Below are 20,320 nucleotides of genomic sequence, written 5' to 3'. Positions count from 1 at the left end.
TGTTAAAGTTCAAACTAAACAGCATCCATGCAGATATCAAAACTTCAAGGTCTGCACTATTTTTCTCTTCCGAAGTATCTTCGTTGCTTGAAGTTAAGAATGTTTTTGAGGGTCGACTGCATGGCTGCTTATGGAGTTTGTTGGATGAAATGTCTTCAGAGTAAATTCAAGCAGTCGACTATTGATTGTATTTTTGTTGTTCATGCATGAATAATTTTTAAAACAGGTATTTAGGACAAAAGTCTTCTTCTGCATATTAATCAGCAATTAATAAGTTTCATTGCAAACAGCACGATTGACTTGTGAAAAATATCTCTCACAAGGTGTCATATTTTACAAAGATGAAATAGGGTGTCAGTTTGTACTTTTCCAATGCACCGTAAATTCAACACACACGTCCCCACGGAAAATGATGACTTCGTCATGCTCATAATCAAACGGCCATTTCCACAGCTATTGCTGTCGACAAAATTGCTGAAACAATATACAACATGTAACTGATTTTTCCAGTCTTATATGACAGATTTCAAGGCACCAGAAATTTTGCATATTGAACGAGCATTCTTAAGTAGGGTTATATATCTGGATTATCTTGAGCAAAATTGACCGAACCTGTACTGCACATTGAATATACTACGTATTACGTTAAGGTAGCTAGATACCTTATAGACACTTTAAGATTTTTATTTCTTTCTCACCTTATAGAAGTTCCAAACCCCAATAAATATATATTTTTCTAAAGAGCGAGGGCCAGCGCCGCGGGCGCGCAATAGGCAACGTCGTAGCGACGTTGGTTGTTGGCAAAAACTGCGCGGGATGGTTAAAAGCTTGCTTGTCTTTGGCTTATCAGAGAAATATAAACTATCTGTTACACTAGGAGCTACCGATTATCACTTTGCCTGAATATTACGGAAGTGTGCAGGGTTCACACGATTCAAGCCTAGCTTATAACTAGGGTTTGCGAAGTGGCCATGGGGCTGTGGTCTGGCTGACAGACCTTTCTCGACTGTGTGATGTGTTTGCTAGGTGACTGGATGACGTACGTTGTGAGTTCGAATCCGATCGAAAATTTACTGAATTCAAATCACAGTCGTTTGTGATTCGATAGACAGCGATGGCTGCTGTGGTATGCAAAAGAAACATGGAAAGTAGGGAAACAGAATGGCCGCTATACATACGTATCGCCGAGTTCGGAGACGGATTTCGCTCATACAATTTATTCAATAAATATCTGAATTTCTGCTAACTTTTTTTGTGTCTGAGTCGATGAATGCATATTCTGTTGCGATTTCCAATGGGACCCGGTTTTCAACCCCGGCTTTCAACATGGAACAGCTACAACAGTAGCGGTTGATTTGAATGTTGAGGTGCTGTGATGGAAGCCAGTTGTTGAAATAGACAGTTACGAGCTTTGAAAGGAAGATAAAATTTAAAGTCTTGACTTAGTTCGGGAGGGATTTTCCTTGTTCACTGTATTGAGTCCAAATCTAGCCATGAGCGTATTGTGTTTCGGTACAGGCGCACACACTAGACATATACCATAAGGGGAAAGTCTAGCAAATAAATTACAGTCTCTAGTAAATGCACGGCAGCAGATCGTGATTTTAAGCAATCGTAAGTTAGAACCTTCTACTGTTTGAATGTTTATCGCTCTTTTTGTAGGTAGCGCAATGATGCCGATAATACCTGTCATTGGTTAAAAAGCTGGGTTGCCTGCAGCTTACAGCCGGCTATAAGACGCAAGGAAATAACTAACAAAAAAAATGCAAACCAAACTTGTGAATTTGAAAACCAAATCTTCGCCTATTCGTATTTTAAGTGTTAGTTTAGGTATTTCGAAGCAAATTACAGAGAATGGTGAAGAAATTTTGAGTGAAACTGGTCTAAAACGTTACAATCTCCAGTTAGAGCTTGGTATGCAACGGTATGACCCGAAGTATGGTAGGTGCAGGTTGCATATCCGGTTACCTCGATAGGTAACCTCGGAAAACATCGACTATCGTTCGTAATATGCAAATGACATGTGACTGAGACGTGGTGGAAAGTTGTCCATAATTCCATAGATGGCATGCATATTTTATATGCTGCTTTTACCGTGAAAAGCAGCATATATAAATATGCATGCCCATCTATGTGACGATGTGTAAGCCAGAATATATCAAAAAAGCAAACTAAATGATCAGCCAAGTATTTTGAAATACATTGGTAAAGAAAGTTAATGAGGCTGATGCGTCCCTAAGGACAGCTGTGGAGGGCCGCGGACGTCGTCGCTGAGTGTGGATGATCGATGGAACACGCAATGTTGACGTAGCCAGTAAGAGTGGTAACGTTGTGATGGAATCTGAAATTTCAAGTCCACTCACTTGAACTGAATTGATCAACTGTTATCAACAATGACCAAACTTGTCACAATGCCAACGGTAATTCCTCAAAATATGAGAGAACGATTCAGTTTCGATGTCTGAAGGAAGAAATGAAATTTTAATTACCTTCCAAACAACGTGTGAAGACCCTCAATGTTCTAGCCCTGCATACTGGTGCTGTGTGTTCCCGGCCTTATACGGCCTCTCACCACAGCACAGGAGGCGTTATAACGCCGGGAACACACAGTTCGGTACGCAGGGCTATCAATCATTGAATAATCATAACTTTTACAGGACCACATACAAAACGGTTCTTCTCAGGGCCACCAATCACACCAAAAAAAGGAATGCCTTTTCTTGCGTTTTCATTACATGTGTCTTATCGTGTACGTTGTATGTTGCTGAGTATGCGTGTGTTAAGGTACATAACGGTGATTTCAAATGATATGATATGATATGACTGTTTATTTCACCAAAGTTAAATACATTAATGTTGAAATCTGACTCAAATAGTGAATTTAGCAAGTTCTAACTCTGGTGAGGACCATAGAAAATAGGTATACATACCTAGTCGAGTCTATGGTCCGTAATGATTATTTAGACCTATCTTGTTGCGAGATACAACGAAGAATGACAGAAATCACTTCTATTAACAAATGTTAACAACAAATGCGGATAAATATACATATTGCTGAGAAGTTAAAACTCTTTCTCAGTATGCCATGTAGGCATAAATAAGCAGATCTATAGAAAATAATGAAAAATACATTGTATAGCACAGACAAATGCACAGCGAGAAAAATAAAATATGGATGGAAAATAGAAAACATTACTCTGCCAGGAGATATCTTTTCAGATGTTTTTTAAACTGATGTCTATTAGTAATATGTTTTATGGCTGAAAGAGGGGAATTCCAATGCCGAGTTGCTGCATATTTAAAGTTGTGATGGTTGATGATGAGCTTTACTTTGGGAACTGGTAAATTTCCACTGATATCTTGAGCGAGTTGAGTAATTATGGGGAACAGGACGAGGTAAATAGTGGTAAAGACTATGTGCATAGTGGCCTGTATTAAGATCATATAGGAACAAGCAGGACTGTTGTTTGCAAAGTGCATGGATGTCAAGGATACCAAATTTGGCGAACAGGGGAGCTGAGGGGGCATCAAAAGCAGAAAAAGAAATTAACCTTACAAGTTTCTTTTGAATAAGGAGAAGCGGTTTAAGGGTGGACCGATAAGCATTCCCCCAAATTTCGAGACAGTACATAAGGTGGGGCAAGATGAGACTATTATATAATAAAAGAAGAGCAGTTTTAGGAACATAGTGGCGTATACGCGAAATGATGCCAACAATGGGACTAATCTTACTTCGTACTCTCTCGATATGAGATTTCCATGTTAATGAAGGGTCAATCGATACCCCCAGGTAAGTTGTTGAGGACACACCGTTTATAGTCGCACTACCAACAACTAATGATCCGTGAACATGTATCTGCTTCTGCTGAGTTTTAATAATCATGTAATTAGTTTTCTCAAGACTAATAGTGAGCTTATTTGCTCGACACCATATACACACCTTGTTAAAATGGACATTTAAATAATCTAAGTCAACAGTTGGGGTATCAATGGATCTGAAGAGGTTAGTGTCGTCTGCAAAAAGACGAAAGCTGAAAGCATCAGTTGAGGAAGTAATATCATTGATGTAAAGGAGGAAAAGGATAGGTCCAAGTATAGAACCTTGAGGCACACCACATTTCAACTGCATTGGGGATGACGAGTTCCCATCTATATCAACCACTTGTTGCCGATTTTCAAGATAGCTTTCGAACCAATTGAGGGCGCGTCCTCTGATACCATAGTGAGAAAGTTTATGAAGGAGAATGTTATGATCAATCGTGTTGAAAGCCTTACGTAAGTCAATAAAAATACCAAATGTAATATAACCTTCGTCCATTTTGTCAGAGAGATCAGATACAAGATCGGCAAGAGCCAGTGTGGTGCTGTAATGTTTCCGAAACCATATTGAGTACTAATAAGGATGTTGAATTTATCCAGAAAGGACAACAGCTGGTTTTTAACTACAGATTCAAAAACTTTACTAATCATGGGCAAAATTGATATAGGCCTATAGTTCCCAAGATCAAGAGCAGAACCCTGTTTTGGAGAGTGGGGTAACCTTAGCATGCTTCAAAGCGTCCGGAAAGATGCCTGAAGTCAAAGAGCAATTTACAATATGTGCAAGGGGACGGGAAATAACATGACATGCATCGACAACTATTTTAGGGTGAACGTGATCAAGCCCCATAGCTTTGGATGGATCCATGCGCTGGATTATTTTGAGAATATCACTGTCAATTACGGGGTGGAAAAAGAAAGAATGGGTGTGACTTTCACTGAGAAAATGATGATAGCTAACAGGTGAGGTTATAGATGATGCCAGGTTTGGACCAATGTTTGTAAAGAAATGGTTAAACTTATCAGCAATCTTGACTTTATCAGTAATAAGCTTATTTGTGTTATCGTCATCCTTTATTTGTTTCGGTGATGTCACCCTGTTCTTCGCCAGGACTTCACTAATGACATTCCACAATTTATTAGAATTCCCGGAGGCACTTTGGAATTTGCGATGATAATAATGGCGTTTGGCAGACTTAAGTAGTTTTGTCAAAAGATTGCGGTAATGTCTATAATACTCTCGAATGCTGGAGTTATCTGGCGATCTTCTCATTTTTGCGAATAAGTTGTGTTTTTTACGGACAGAAATAAGTAAGCCCTTTGACATCCAAGGTTTACGGAGAGCTTTACGCTTTGTACTAGCCTGTTTGATAGGGGCATGTTTGGAATATACGTCACTAAAAAGTTCGCTGAAAATCTTGTAAGAATCATTAGGATTCGTACAATCATAAACAGGCTGCCAGGAGACATTGCCTAATTCTGAAAGAAAAGCATCACGGTTATAGTGCGAAAAGTCAGCTTTGAGGACAGAGCTGGTACTGCTATGCGAAAAAGAGTGACCGAGATTATTTAAGAAGGCAAAAATTGGCAGATGATCGCTGATATCTGCAAGTAGGGTGCCACAGCCAATGAAACGATCTGTAATATTGGTAATGACTAGATCAATTAAGGTCTCAGAATTGTCAGTGATTCTGGTGGGAGTTGAAATAATTTGCATAAAATTGTAGCTATTGAGAAGAGAATGGAAGTTGGCAGTATTGGTTGAATTACTGCTCAGGTCAATGTTAAAATCACCAAGAAGTACACAATTTTTGTTCTTAAGTGACATGTGATTTAGACACCTATCTAGACTATTCAGAAATTCCACAATAGAAGTATTTGGTTTCCTGTAGATAACACCAACAACAAGCTTGTCACTCGGAACACATATTTCAACAAAAACTGATTCACAATTGTCAATGACCATGGTGTCAATGCGTGAAAAAGACAAAGACTTATGAATATACATGGCCGCTCCGCCACCTTGAGAATGTTCACGGTTACAGGTGACAAATTCATAAGATGGAAGGTTATACAAGCAGCAGTCAGAGTCATTATGTAACCAAGTCTCTGTCAAAGCGAAAATGGAGAAATTGTGATCAAGATTAGAAATGAGGGAAACCAAATCATCAAAATGTTTCGCAATTGATCTAACATTCACGTGAAGAGCAGAAAATTGACTTTGGCGGATTGAAGTTAAGCTACTAGAGTTAAATCATAGTTATTCTTAGACTGCTTCACAAAAATGGTGCAGAAGGGGGTTTCGAAATTTCTTGGGGTAGTAGTGGGGGACTTGAAAGTTTAGCTCTGTCGCAATTGTATTTAAAAGTTTGTATTTCAGTATTACCTTCAGTCACAATCATGGTGTCTATAATGTCATTTTACTATATCCCCGCTAGTTCATGTTTCTGATATCGTCTTCTGAGGTTATAATCATTTGCCTTTCCTCTTCATTCTTCTTAACAAAAATCTTATTTTATTGATAAGTAGTACGCTTTGTTAGTTGTGCTCGGCAGGGATGAAAATCGCCCGGGCCGCAATTGAATTTGAGTAATCATAATTGGCAGCACACATTAATATTTAGAAGAGAGGTCAAAACGGACATTCTGGAACCACGCTTTGTGAAAATGTGGGTTCTCTGTATTAAATAGCAGCGTTTTTCAACGTTTTATCGACATAGAGGCAGTCGCTATACATTCACAGGTGTCATGTATGAGATTTAACGGAAATTAACGCCGTTCGCACGTCGAAAAATCTTGGAGCAAATCGAGGGCGTCTTATTCACAGCGTAGCTTTTTTACATTAGCATATTCTTATCATAATCCCCCTTTTGTAGGGGATATTGGCGTTTAAGTGCTGATCTCGGGAAATCCGACGGCGCACAGTAGGCACCAAATATAAAAGCATTAATTTATACAATCACGCTTATTTCAGAGGTAGAACAGAGAAATGTATATAATGTATATAGAGAGAATTTTTAAATACATACATACATACATATATGTAACCCCGGTTACGAAGTGAGTCACGTGATTTGATCTTCCATCCCTTCTGACAGTTAAGTAATCAGATGGAATTCCTTGATTGCCGTTATCTCCCACAATGCACTGCAAGCAGACAGATACTGCGACAGATAGTTCTTCTTGCCAGTAACCAAGACGACGTGGTTGGTCTTTTTGCATGGCTTATGAACTTCTAGGTAGGTTTTCACATTTGTTGCAATACTGGATTTGTAACGTGTTTTCATGATGTATTTTTTGAAGTTTGAGACCACACCCATTGTGAGGCAAATTGGAGAGGCCATGTGCTTTCCCGATTGGACTGTGAGCCATTCTGAATCTCAAGCTTCCACAGCAATAGATTGATTTGTTTAGTAGTTTTGTACTTTTTGTTTTGATTCCTGAATACCAATAGTTCAACAGAAAATGAACTTGTTCACCTTGACATAGTGACTAGAATGGCATTGCCATGCCATGGATTAAGATCCAGTTGATATCACGATCTGCTGACTCAAAGAGCTTATGTAACTTGTAAGTGCTCTTCTCTTTTTGCATGGCTTATGAACTTCTAGTTTCCCGACATACCAACCCATTGACGGAAGCGTTTGGACTGCTAATGAGATAATCCCAAAGGAGAACTGTCTGGAGGACGTTTTGTGTGAATCAGTTTCCCACCCGAACTGGAAGAGGTTACATCACGGAATTTGTAACCGTAGCAACAGGATCGACGTGGACTCTGAACCCTGAACAATTCTGGAGAGTGTCTATTGAGTGAACACTGTAATTGATATGAACTTGGATAGGGGCGTGTCTAGAGTTTCTGTATGTTTAAACAGTATTGCCGGCTAATCATTGTAGACTTTTTTATCATCATTAGTGTGTAGTGAAATAAACCTCAACGTTAAACTGCAACGCAAATTGTACGATAATCATTCTTTCCTTTGTTGTTGATTGGATAATATGAACTTGGGTCCAGGTTTAGTTGACTGACAGTTTAACTACCTGGGTTACATATATATATATATATATATATATATATATATATATATATATATATATATATATATATATATATATATATATATATATATATATATATATATATATATATATATATATATATATATATATATATATATATATATATATGTATATATATATATATATATATATATATATATATATATATATATATATATATATATATATATATATATATATATATATATATATATATATGCTGGTGATAAATCTGTATGCATTCATATTCAAAACATATAATCATACCCGCAAGCATATAGTGTAAACATACATACATATTGTGATATAACAGAGGTTATGATGGTATTGTCGGTTATGTGGTAGCGTTTCGGGGGCGGCAAGGTTGGTATTCCAATGTTGAAGACGACTGGAAACAACAAGTACTATAGTCTAAAATACTACTTTAAACACTAAGCACTAGGCTACGTACATAGAGTGATGGAGACTGACTTGAGTACACGTGGACCAAGACAGATATACATGCCCGTATGAATAGTAATGACAGCTCATGAATAATAATGATATAACACTATGTCATGCATGCATGCATGCATGCATACATGCATGCATACATACATACATGCGTACATACATACATACGTCGATTTCATGTAGCTGCCAAATTATATATATTGGGTCTAACTTTCGTAATACAACTGCAAACTTTTTTACATAGGGCCACGCCTTTGTGATACAACTGCAATATTGTACATACAAACTCGTTTTCAAACAGCAGAGACTCGGAAATTTAAATGTATATAAATCCTCGTTTTCGAAACAAGATAGAGAATTTTAAATGTTTCATATAATGTTGGTCGCAACTGAATTTACATACAAAGGGTTGCGTTCACAATACTGCACATAGATTGTGTGTTTCACGAGACCCATACAAGGACCCTGGCAATACTAACGCTAATACACGAATAGTGCTGATGGTTCAAGTAGTGCTTTACAAGTGCATTTGAACTTTCCAGTAGCTGAGACTCTCTCAAAGCCCCTAACTGGCTACTACTTGTATGGTCTGGCTCAGCAAGAGCAGGCTGAGTTGGTGAAGCCTCGCGCTTCCAAAGCCAGCATAGCAGGCTGCACTCGCTCACAGAGAACAGGGCTACACCGGTCACAATGATATGCGTAGCAGCCGAGGGTTCCGGCTTAGCTGTTGGTCCGTAGCTGTGGTGTTTTCGGACAGAACGTCTGTCTACGGGTTGATTTTGACCTTTATGTTAAAAATGTATAAACGTAAAGGGTAGAAATCCCGTCCGAAAAAAAAAGAACAACAGCTATTGATCAACAGCTAGGCCAGGTGTGAGAGAGTCCAGGGAACCAGCTGAGTGTAATATATGGCGTCTGCATGGCGCATGGGGGCGTGTTGATTAACCGGCAACGCCTCAAATGAAGTCATACGTTGCAGTGCAGTTTGTATCCCATGCCGATCTTATCCGCGCCAATGCTTTGCCGGGTTTAGATCAAGATTCAGTTCTGTTGCCGATTACGACCCCGTCACACAATCAAAGTAATTCTAAGGCTGCGTTCACAAAAAATGTGCGGAAGGGGGTTTCGAAATTTCTTGGGGTAGTTGTGGGGTGGATGTGAAACTTTAGTTCTGTCAAAAGAGGAGAAGGGCAGAATATATTTGGGTTCCTTTTGCTTACATTTTCCGATCCAAAAGCCTGTTAGCTCGGTATTTCAATGAAAAATAAGTAACATTTTATTGTCATTCAATGGTTTTAATGTCAGTAATAATCGAGCAAAATCCAGCAAACTGTTTTATCGCGTTTAATGACTTTTTACGGAAATAAAATCAATTAGGCTTCGTGGGGCAGAAGCTTCAACTGTTGATAATTTTTTTAATATTTCTGCGCCATGTGTCAAATGCAGTTTCTTGTTGTCTGTCTACAACATGCTGAAACACATAATGTATAGTTTAGTAACAAAGCTGGCATATGTTAAATACTTTTGTGATGACTGAATTTAATTCCGGACTAGCTGAAAGTAATTGTCAATCATAATAATGCTCGTTTACAAATACATGCTGTGTGCAAGTGTATACTAGACAGTTCAACATGATGTATGGAGAAGAACAGCATCGAAGTCCTATAAACTGAAAACATATTGTCACAGTTATCAAATTAATACAACTAGAGCCCTGCTACTGCATATTCTTGCAGTGTCACTGTCACGGTAGAGACGGTGATAGTTCTGACTCTGATGTAGTTTCAGAAGAGTTTCGGTCAAATGCATGACGCTCCTGACACTGATACTTGAACACAAGATCAGGCCTGAGAGCAACACATGGAGGACCGGCAGACTTGACATTGAGTATATTCCTGATTTTTAAATTCTAGCATATTAAAATTATCAAATATTAAAGAAAAACAGACGGGGTCACTCTGCTTAATTAACTAAAATACCAGAATGAAACGTCACAGTTTTCAAGTTCATGAAGTGAATGCAATTTTTTCATTCTCATCGTACAATAACACAAAAGTAAAACTGCAAAACTGTTCACAGAAAAGACTTAAATTTTAAAGAAACAAGCGTGACTAAATGAAATTATTTAATTTTTACCTTATTTGCCATTATTACTCCCCAAAGTTCAGAGATTACAATGTATATTTGATGTAATTTTTAACCTTTCATTATTACCGACATTTTTGAACAATACGATTTGAACAATCTTCAATCTACAATCTCCAATCTCCAACAATCTCCAATAAAATATTTCAATTACAATTGATGAATTCCTTCAAGCACCAGCATCCTGTGTGTGACTGCTCTACATCTCCCTTCAAATTTTCTCAAATTGGCTATGCCATCACTGGTGATCTGAACTTGGTTGAACATCATCACCTTCGTCATTCCAGCTTTTGGCCGTACAAATTTTGATTTGGGCACTATCCGGTTCAGGCCCCGGGAACCGGATAGTGCCCATGTCTATGAATATTCAGCGTGAACGAGGGCGATAAAGTACAAAGAATGCTTCGGATAAGGCTAGCAGGAACGCAAACAAATTATCTCCTGCTAGGTCATAAATTCTACACTTGGCTCTTCTAAGTATTTCTCTGCACTCCCACCTGGTCAGTCCACAACGACTGGATTTTCGGTAGTTGAGAACGGCGACCCAAACGATGTGTCCATTGTCCATTGAGTTAAAACGGATACTAGCAAACTATTAAAAGTGCATGTTATGTTGTAAAATACCAAAGTCACCATTTTGGTCGAAAATGAAAAGAAATGCGTTGCGACACACGATAATTTCGAGTATTTAAGCCCACAGTCCCTCAAACTACGGCCATACATGAACGCGCTCCTGTATGTCCGTACGCTCTAAGCTGACATTGAATGGTATGCATTACACGTCAGCGACGAGTGCTGCGCTTGCGATCGTGTCGATCGGTACGACGGTATGACATGAATCAATGGTCCAGTTCAAGTGACTTGAATGACTATATACAAAACTGTTTTGATGTTTTCTGCTCTGTTATGGACAAGGGTCCGGCATTCACAGGTGCAGAACATTTCGGCGAAGGGGACATAACACTAAAACAAAACTGACCAATTTCGCCTTTTAACCGCCAGCGTTCCGGGACAAGGATTAGTTCTACCCGTACCCGGGCCCGTACCTCGATCCCAGCTTTGTACGTAGCGGCGGTTAACTGTTCTAATCTTTTATCGAATGTAAGCCTAGTGTAGCCATGTGAGATCTATATATGGTCCAATTTCGATATATTGTAGTCTAATTTTGACATGGTGATTTATTCACTATTTAAATCACAAACAAACAGAAAACTCAACTCACTGCTAACATTGCCGGTCAACTTCAAGAATCATGTCTCAATTTTCTCCATTCTCTCCAATAAATCCGAGACAATTTTACTGACAGTATTACACTGGTACAGACCAGTCTGTTATGATGGACTGTGTATACACTAAAGTTTTTGATTTCATAAAACTGAATTCAGATCTTTCCGTTCAAGAGACGAAGTTTCTCCTAAAACTCAACCAACAAGACTCAAATTATGATGATCGTTCTTTCTCATATGTCGCTGTAGCAGCAGCCATAGCTCGTGTACGTTGCGATGGAAACTCTCTTTTTCCGTTGCATTACTTGGGGTTTTCCGTTGCAATCCATATTCGTCCGGGAAACCGAGAGCTACGACTACACAGATGAATAGACTTTCTAGTCATATTCGGTCAGCATCAAGTACTGAAGTTTTGAAATCTTGACTAAAGACCTGCTTCTTTGATAAGCGCCAGTGAAAATTTTCTTTATGCCTTGTCTAGAAAACTTAGGTGATTGTGCTCAGCTCATGTCTGAAGTTGCACTAAAAATAGCGTTTGGGACCCGATGACAAAATGTTATACACTTGGTGGGGGTGTTGGTGATAAGTGGAATGGCTTCTGTCCAATCACTGGCCATGCTTGGTTTAGGCGTCAAATTTAAAAATTCATTGTTATCAGTGCGTACATATTGACACACACACCTCTAACTCATTAAGCTGGCAAAAGCTCTCGCAGAAATTTGTGTAGCAAAAAGCTGTCAAGGTAAGATATTATCTTGTGGACCCAAGTTCAGATAACCTCGCAGGATCACCTGGAACCATAATTTTAGGATGATTATGGACTCTGATGAAGAATATGCCAGGAAATGGGCTAAAAGGGAGGATGTAGAGTTGGACACACTGTCAGAATGGGTCAAATCTGTGAGGAAAATAGTGCGTGGCCGTATTGGTCGACGAAGATCACATGTTTGCAGGAGACCCTATTTTGTATTTAAAGATCCTGATGCTGTTAAGTGTTTGAATGATATCCATGACAAATATGTTGTCGTTCCTAATGATAAAGCTGCCAATAACATTGTATTTGTCTGAGAAGAAGAATTATTTTGAATGTCTTATAGACGAACTTGGTGTGACAAAGACCTCCACCAACTCCACTTACAGACAATCAATGTTCAGCAAATCTGAAATTTTGGCAAACGTAAGTCATTCATGGATAATTTTAATATTACAACAAAGGATGACCATAATAAGTTGTCTAGCTTATACTGGATACCAAAGCTCCACAAAACACGTTACAAAGCTAGGCTTATCGCAGGATCTTCAAAATGTTCAACAACAGAGTTATCGAAGATACTGACTTCTGTTCTTAGTACTGTTAAACGGAGACTTCAAGCATACTGTCATGTTGTCTTTTCTCGGAGTGGTATAAATCAAATGTGGATATTAAAAAATTCAAAGGAACTCTTGGAAAATTTGAAATCAAGATCTGTTTCAAAATAACACCTATTAAAACTTATATATATAAACCTATATATTTTGTTTAAAATGTTACTGACGCTAAATTGTATCATACCGAGAAAGACATTATCAGTATGCTTGATTTCCTCATTGACAACATATTTGTAGAATTTGGAGGACACATTTTCCAACAGTGTATAGGAATTCCTATGGGCACTAACTGTGCTCCCTTGCTTGCAGACTTATTTCTGTTCTCATACGAGGCAGAATTTATCAAGAACCTAATCAAACAGAAAAAGGTCTCTGTAGCTCGAACTTTCAATCTAACATATAGATACATAGACGATGTTATTTCAATGAATAACTCTGAATTCAGTAAATATCTCGCTATGATTTATCCTCCAGAATTGGACATTAAAGAAACTACAGAAACGGCCTTTTCTGCTTCATATCTGGACATTTTACTTGAATTTGACTCTAATGGTCACCTTTCTACTAGGCTATATGACAAGAGAGATGATTTCAACTTTAGTATCATCAATTTTCCACACCTCATAAGTAATATTCCACTCTCACCAGCTTATGGGGTATACATTTCCCAGCTTATTCGATATGCTAGAGCATGCAGTTCATATGGTGATTTTGTAGAGAGACATGGCCATCTCTCATACAAACTGTTAAATCAAGGTTACACCAGAGCAAGACTTGTCTCTTCATTCAAACGCTTTTTTGGCAGGTATCGCAAGCTGGTAGATAAATACAATATCTCTCTTCGACAAATGATCACTGATGGCATCGGTGACATTGGGCCTTAGTTAGTGACCACTACCTATCTGACTTATAGATTGATATATGGCGGGTGCCACATGTGGGCAGGATGCGCTTACTATTTTCGAAACACCTGACATCACTTCTTGGTCTTCTGGCCAGAGGTCATATATATCTTTCTTTCATGAATATGACTTAGTTTGTGTACCGTCTATTTACTGTCTGTTCTGTGCTGTTTTGTGTATATGTTTACAACTACTGTCTTACGAATTCTGACCTACTGTCATTGGATTATGGATTGGTATGATTGCGATTATCTTGATAATTGGATCTTATTTTTTCAAAGCTCTTAGAAGTGTTAGGTGCTCCACAGGTGAATGTTGCAAATATTACAATTGCTCTTTAAAACAATTGTGCAACTTAAAAAAAAAAGTAGGTGAGGTGACATTTGCAGATTAGACCGACACTATTTCACCATCAATCGTCAAAAATTAGTTCCAATCTTGTTTAAAGTTTTTTAGTAGCATTTAAGTCATATACATCTTGTACTAAGAAAAAAATTGTTCGGAAGGTCACTGTGGGGAGTTTTTTACTATTTGGCACCTCAGGACTTAAGAATTTGCACACTCTATCATGGTTGTCAAGTGTGCTCTTCAGCAGGTGCCGTGCGGATCTGGAAAGAGTCGGATTAACTCAAGCCTGACTATCGATTCTTCAATGACTGTTACATTTTCAGTCATTGGAGGTACTTTTGCAGGGCATTTGTTGACAGTGCGACTGGCCAAATATGTATTTTTCCGAAATATCAGCATTTTTCTGACTAAGAGGAAAATGCAAGAAATGACACAGTTTTTTGACTTGTTAGTCTGAACTTGACAGAAAATGACTTCCCTAAAAGACATCCACACGACAGACAGTATAATATGCGTAACTTGCCAAAATTGCACATTCCGATAACTGTGCCAGAAATATAGGTAGAATTTAGCTTTGGTAGCGGGAGTTATTTTTAACCTGCTGCGTCATTGCCAGGATCAGGACGAAGACTATGAAGTAGATAACCGTTTCAGAGTGTTTTCCCTTTTCAAAATTTGTACGCGAGTTTCGTGCACATAGTCGTCTGCCTCTATGATGAGGTTTGAGAGTTCGCCTTGTCCATATCAGACACCTCTTCTCATCCCTGAGTATGTAACAACGAAGAAGGGTTCATTTGATTCCACACATGAAACTGAACTGATAACAGAGGAGATACGAAATTGGTCATGCGTACGTCCAAGCAACGTCCCAAACCAGACCAGGTAACATTAGCCAATGGGTGTCAGCTAACACTAGAATTTTGAAGGTGCTGATAACACGTGGGGCGTGCAAGAGGATATCTCCGATTGTCTTGACCACACAATAAACATTGGCGACTATATTCAGTCATTTGCTACCCCATCTGTGATGACGTACGACCATGAATACCGGAAAAAGCAGGCCACTCCGAAATCAAAGGGGCTCTGTTGACCTCCACCTATCACTCTACCATTTAGAGAAACGCCAGACACCATTGCAAAAAGGCAAGGTATCCAATAAATCACGCAGCCTCGATGCCAGAGGAAAGGAAATTTGTTTTGATTTTCAAAACGCAAATGGTTGTAATGGCACCTCTTGCCGCTATGCACATGTGTGTATTCAGGAAGGCTGTCAGAGAGATCACCCTCAGTATAGACATAAGGCAGCAACTGCTCACTAGGCTTCAAATGCTCAAGCCTAGGACAGAATCACTAGCCCTCTGACGGAACAGTTTAGCAACTTGGAAACATGAACTCGCTTCGGATTTTGACCACGATTTTCTGATTACTGGCATAGAAATGGCTTTGATATTATTTCGCTTGGTATCCCCCTATCTCGAGTGGAAAGAAGCAACTATGCATCAGTCAACCAAGCAAGTACCTGCGCAATTGTAGAGGACCAAATTACACACAAATTGCTTGCGGCAACTACATTCGAGTAACAACAAAACCAAACATTATCAGTAGCCTTTGGGCCATTCCCATGGAAGACTCAAACAAAATCATATTTATACATGACTGCAGTCAGCCAAAGGACCTTAGTGTCAACTCATATGCTACCACCACTTCTTTCAATTACGAAACCATTGATCACGCTGTTTCGTTATGTACACCTAGTGCCTTCTTAGCTAAAGTTGACTTAAAGTCGGCATACCGATCAGTACCAATCAGTAAAGACTCTCAGCGAGCAACGGGACTGAAGTATAAATTCACCGGCGATACAGAATGGACATATATGACTGATACTAGGCTTCCATTTGGCGCGGCCAAAAGTCCAGAAATCTTCACAGAATTACACAAAGTGTCACACGTATGATGCAACCTAAGGGATACCAGGCAGTGATAGTATATCTTGATAATTTTTTAATTATTGCGAAATCACTTCAGGCGTGCGAAGATGCCTTCCAGGCACTACTCACCCTCCTGCAACAGATAGGTTTTACAATAAACTAGGACAAAGTAATTCCTCCCTCACAGTGCCTTACCTTCCTGGGAGTGCAAATAAACACAGTTACACGGACACTGTCCCTTGACCACAGCAAACTGCGGGACTTGCGTGAATATTTAAAACTCTGACGTAATAAGAAGTCGTGCTACAAAACGCGAACTACAACAACTAGTTGGGAAGCTGAACTGGGCCTCTAGGGTCATTCGCGGCGGGCGAACCTTTCTGCGTAGACTTATTGATGTTACAAACACAGTAGATCGTCAATCTCATCATGTGCGGCTGAATGCTCAAGCAAAAGTGGACATTAGCTGGTGGACAAACTTTAGTGAAACTTTCAACAGCATGGCGTTTCTTTATCGACGAGACACTGTTGCCACAACAGGTTTTCATCACAGATGCCTGCTCCAAAGCGGCGGCGGGCGTTAGAACGATGACTGGTTCTACAGTCAGTGGCGAGCTGACTTCCCTATGCTAGCTGATATGCATATTAAATTAATGGAATTATTCACTGTCCTACTCGCTTGTCGGCAAAGGCACTCATCTTGGGACAAACGGCACATTGTAGTGTACACAGACAATACAGCCACTATGTATATAGTGAACTCATGTACTTTACACAATAAACAAGCTATGGCATGGCTCACGGGAGATTTTTTGGCTCTCAGTCACCAGTAACTTTTACATTACGGCAAGATATGTGCCTACAAAGGAAAACAGTGTGAACTCTCTCTCTAGACTGCATGAGTGCAGTAACTACTTAAAAGCAATGGAATACCTTGGCCTTCATAGCACTGACCTCATCAGGAACTGGCACTTACATATGTCTGACTGCACCTATTCTTTCTATTGCAGGACCTGTTCAATCCCAAATACAGAAGTTGGATAGTGACATTACCGCATATAAAGGAGCAGCCTATGCGGAATCTACAAAGCGCACATACAGCTCCCAATGTCTAGCCTATCTACGCTTCTGTCTGTATTTTGGAATCCGTCAGGTACCATGTGCCCAGATTACTGTCTGTCGCTATGCGGTCTTCTGGCCAGGACTTTAAAGCAGTCCAGCATTCCAGGATACCTGAATATTATTTGCTTAATGCATGAAGAGGTGGATGCACCAAACCCCCTTGAAAACAACTGTTGTTAGAAATTGTCAAACGAGGCATCGCTCACACTCATGGGGTCCCCCAAGCAGAAGTTACCAATCACCCCACACGTCCTGCACAATATCCATGCTCATCTGGACCTCACCATCCCGTTTAATGCAACCTTTTGGAGCGCATGTCTCATCACGTTTTTTACCTTTGCCAGGAAGGGGACTCTGCTCAGTGCAACAAATAGACTGCCTTCTACAGACAAGTACTTGCGCAGAGATGATTTTGCAATCTCTGGTTCTGTTGCTCATTTAACTATTCGGCACACAAAAACTATCCAGTATGGAGAGCGGGTGTTAGTGCTGCCGCTCGCTAGAGTCCAAAACTCATGCCTTTGCCCTATTGCGGCTTATCAAAATATGGTTAGCCTCTCACCATCACACTGTAACACATCTCATCTGTTTTCATATGTCACACCAGCTGGTAGTAGACAAACTGGGCTATGTACCTTAACACATTCCAAATTCACCAAGACACTGAAATCGGTTTTAAGAGACTGCGGGTACAACCCTTCTGAGTACTCGGGCCATTCCTTCCGTAGAGGAGGAGCCTCATTTGCATTCAACTTGGGTATTCCTCCCATCCTCATTAAATTACAGGGTGACTGGGCCTCAGATGCCTATGAACGCTATACAGTTGCTAACGAGGACACTAAGCTTAAAGTTGCCAAGTGCATGGCTTTAGCTGTTGCTTAGACATGACGAGGGCTAGTCACTCCATGCATTGTTGGGGGTTTGGCGCATTTGGCTTGGTAGCCTGTCAACTCTAAATAAAACAAGTTGACCTTTGACCCCCAACACTTGCCTGGAGTATTCTTGTTTAGTATGATTGTTGTATTAGCTAGCATTTAAAGGGTATCAGGACAAAATTTCTCTGCAGTTTTTCACGGCAATTGGGGAGATTGAGTTGGACTTGAGCCTTCGACGTTTGTGCCGATCTAGATTGGCATGGGCGATTTCTGAAGTACCACGAAATCAAAACACAGGAAATTCTTTCATCTTTCCATTCCTTTCTGGCGGATTTTATGGGTAGGCAAACCTATAATCTGTACTGGATTTTGTTTTCTCATTTGGCGTTGTCTTTACAAACTTTACAAAGCTACTTCATTAAGAGCTTAGTTTCTTCCGGTTCTCATGTGTAATATTCAGCATCATATCCATGCCATTTTATATAGAATTCGCACTTTCCATTTCGATATCATCATTTCTCAATTTGCCTCAACCAAATGCTGATTCTTTACATTGCAGGTGCCGCCAACTAAGCTGTTCGTGCAAAAAGATGTTCGTGCACAGTTTTTCAGCGGGCGGGCAAATTTCAAAACTAATCAGCGGGCGGGGAGAAAAAAATCGATATTTACTGTGGGCGGGGAAGAAATTTCATTTTTTTCAGTGGGCGGGGAGAATTTTTTTTGACTGTGGGTACCCGATAATGCGTATAGGGGGAGGGGAAAGCCGTGGTTGATAGAACATGAGGGGAGATTAAGCGCCTAAGTTAGAGCAGAGCAATGTTCCAAGGTATACTACTAGCTGCTCGCAAGGTTTTGCGTTGTTCTTGGTTGCCTAAAGGGCATCTATTGGGCAATGGGGAATTTCAGTAGTGGGAAGAGGGGCAGTGGGGAGCTTGAATTGCTGTGGGGAATGGGGAGCGGGAAGACCATAAATACTGGAGGGCAGTGGGCATGAAAATTCAGTGGGAGGGCATATTTTCCGTGTGTGCCAGTGGGATGGCAGTTACGAACAGCTCTACTTTCCCCTACAAATTTTAGGTCAAGGTCAAAAATAAGTAAAATCATATTATCATGAATGAATGAGTTAACCTTCAGTTCAAATTAAATACAGATACGTCATAAAATATTAAAGATTGGTAATATTGTCAAAACAGGATGAGATGATCTTTAACTTTAAACTTGAGTCCACGTCAACTTCCGCTCATTTCTAATGGATTTAGTATCTGTCGTAACAATACATCACGCAACGCAAAATGATAACGTTTTACTTCAAGATTGAGAATGTAAGCAGTCTTAGAGAATCACAGGCAGCTATGTCTACTGTAAATCGCCAAGGCAGTAATTATACAAATGAAGTATAGTCTTGGACTTTAAGATCGGTCACGTTGATTATGTAGACAATGTTAAACATCCGAAAGCATGAGTAAAGGATAGGAAGGCGTTAGAGTTGCAGATTTTGTTACTTATATAGGTCAAATAAGAATATAAGATAAACACTAGCATATAAAGCGTTTAATTTGACATGTTTCACATTTATATACATACAATACGACCGTCGGAATCATATGGTGACCTGTTGTTCAGGGTCTTCGACCGTTTGCGAATGGGGCCATGCTAATCAGTATTTGTATTATTCATGAGGAAATTAAAACATCTCCTTTAATCGATTTTCATCATTGTTTTTCTTGTAGCAATACAGCTGCAATTAAGTGTTTCAATTTGAAATTAAATGTAAACACAAAAGGTCAATCGACGTATATGGAGAGGTAATATTTATACTGTACGACATATTTGTGTGATAATTTAATGCAAGCTGAGGTATACATTCAAGCTACAGTTATACTGTCTACATTTTATTTGAATTACGATGGTTTCGGATGTTTAATATTTTGTGTGTAAATTATATATTCGGCTCGAAGTTGTACGGCTCCGCGAAAAACACCGGTATACGATGACGTCAAACAGAGAAAAATACCATGGGATTATATATTTATCACAAGAACAGTCTTCTAATTTTCTTTTGACGTAGATGGATCA

The 20,320-nt window shown here is 39.4% G+C and overlaps 2 long non-coding RNA genes across 2 annotated transcripts in view; both read left to right on the top strand.

Annotated features, from left to right (window-relative positions):
* The window catches only part of LOC139141812 (uncharacterized), a 550,434-nt gene that overhangs the window by 98,567 nt on the left and 431,547 nt on the right, over window positions 1-20,320 (top strand). The gene's annotated exons all lie outside the window — the stretch shown is intronic.
* LOC139141794 (uncharacterized) lies at window positions 6,993-7,769 on the top strand. The gene is made up of 2 exons (XR_011554244.1): window positions 6,993-7,057; window positions 7,430-7,769. It is a non-coding gene; the product is annotated as an uncharacterized lncRNA (long non-coding RNA).

The sequence above is a fragment of the Ptychodera flava genome, chromosome 1 (assembly GCF_041260155.1).
Source record: "Ptychodera flava strain L36383 chromosome 1, AS_Pfla_20210202, whole genome shotgun sequence".
NCBI classification, from domain to species: domain Eukaryota; kingdom Metazoa; phylum Hemichordata; class Enteropneusta; family Ptychoderidae; genus Ptychodera; species Ptychodera flava.
Note: the sequence above shows the minus strand (reverse complement) of the source record. Positions and strands in the feature narration are given on the sequence as shown.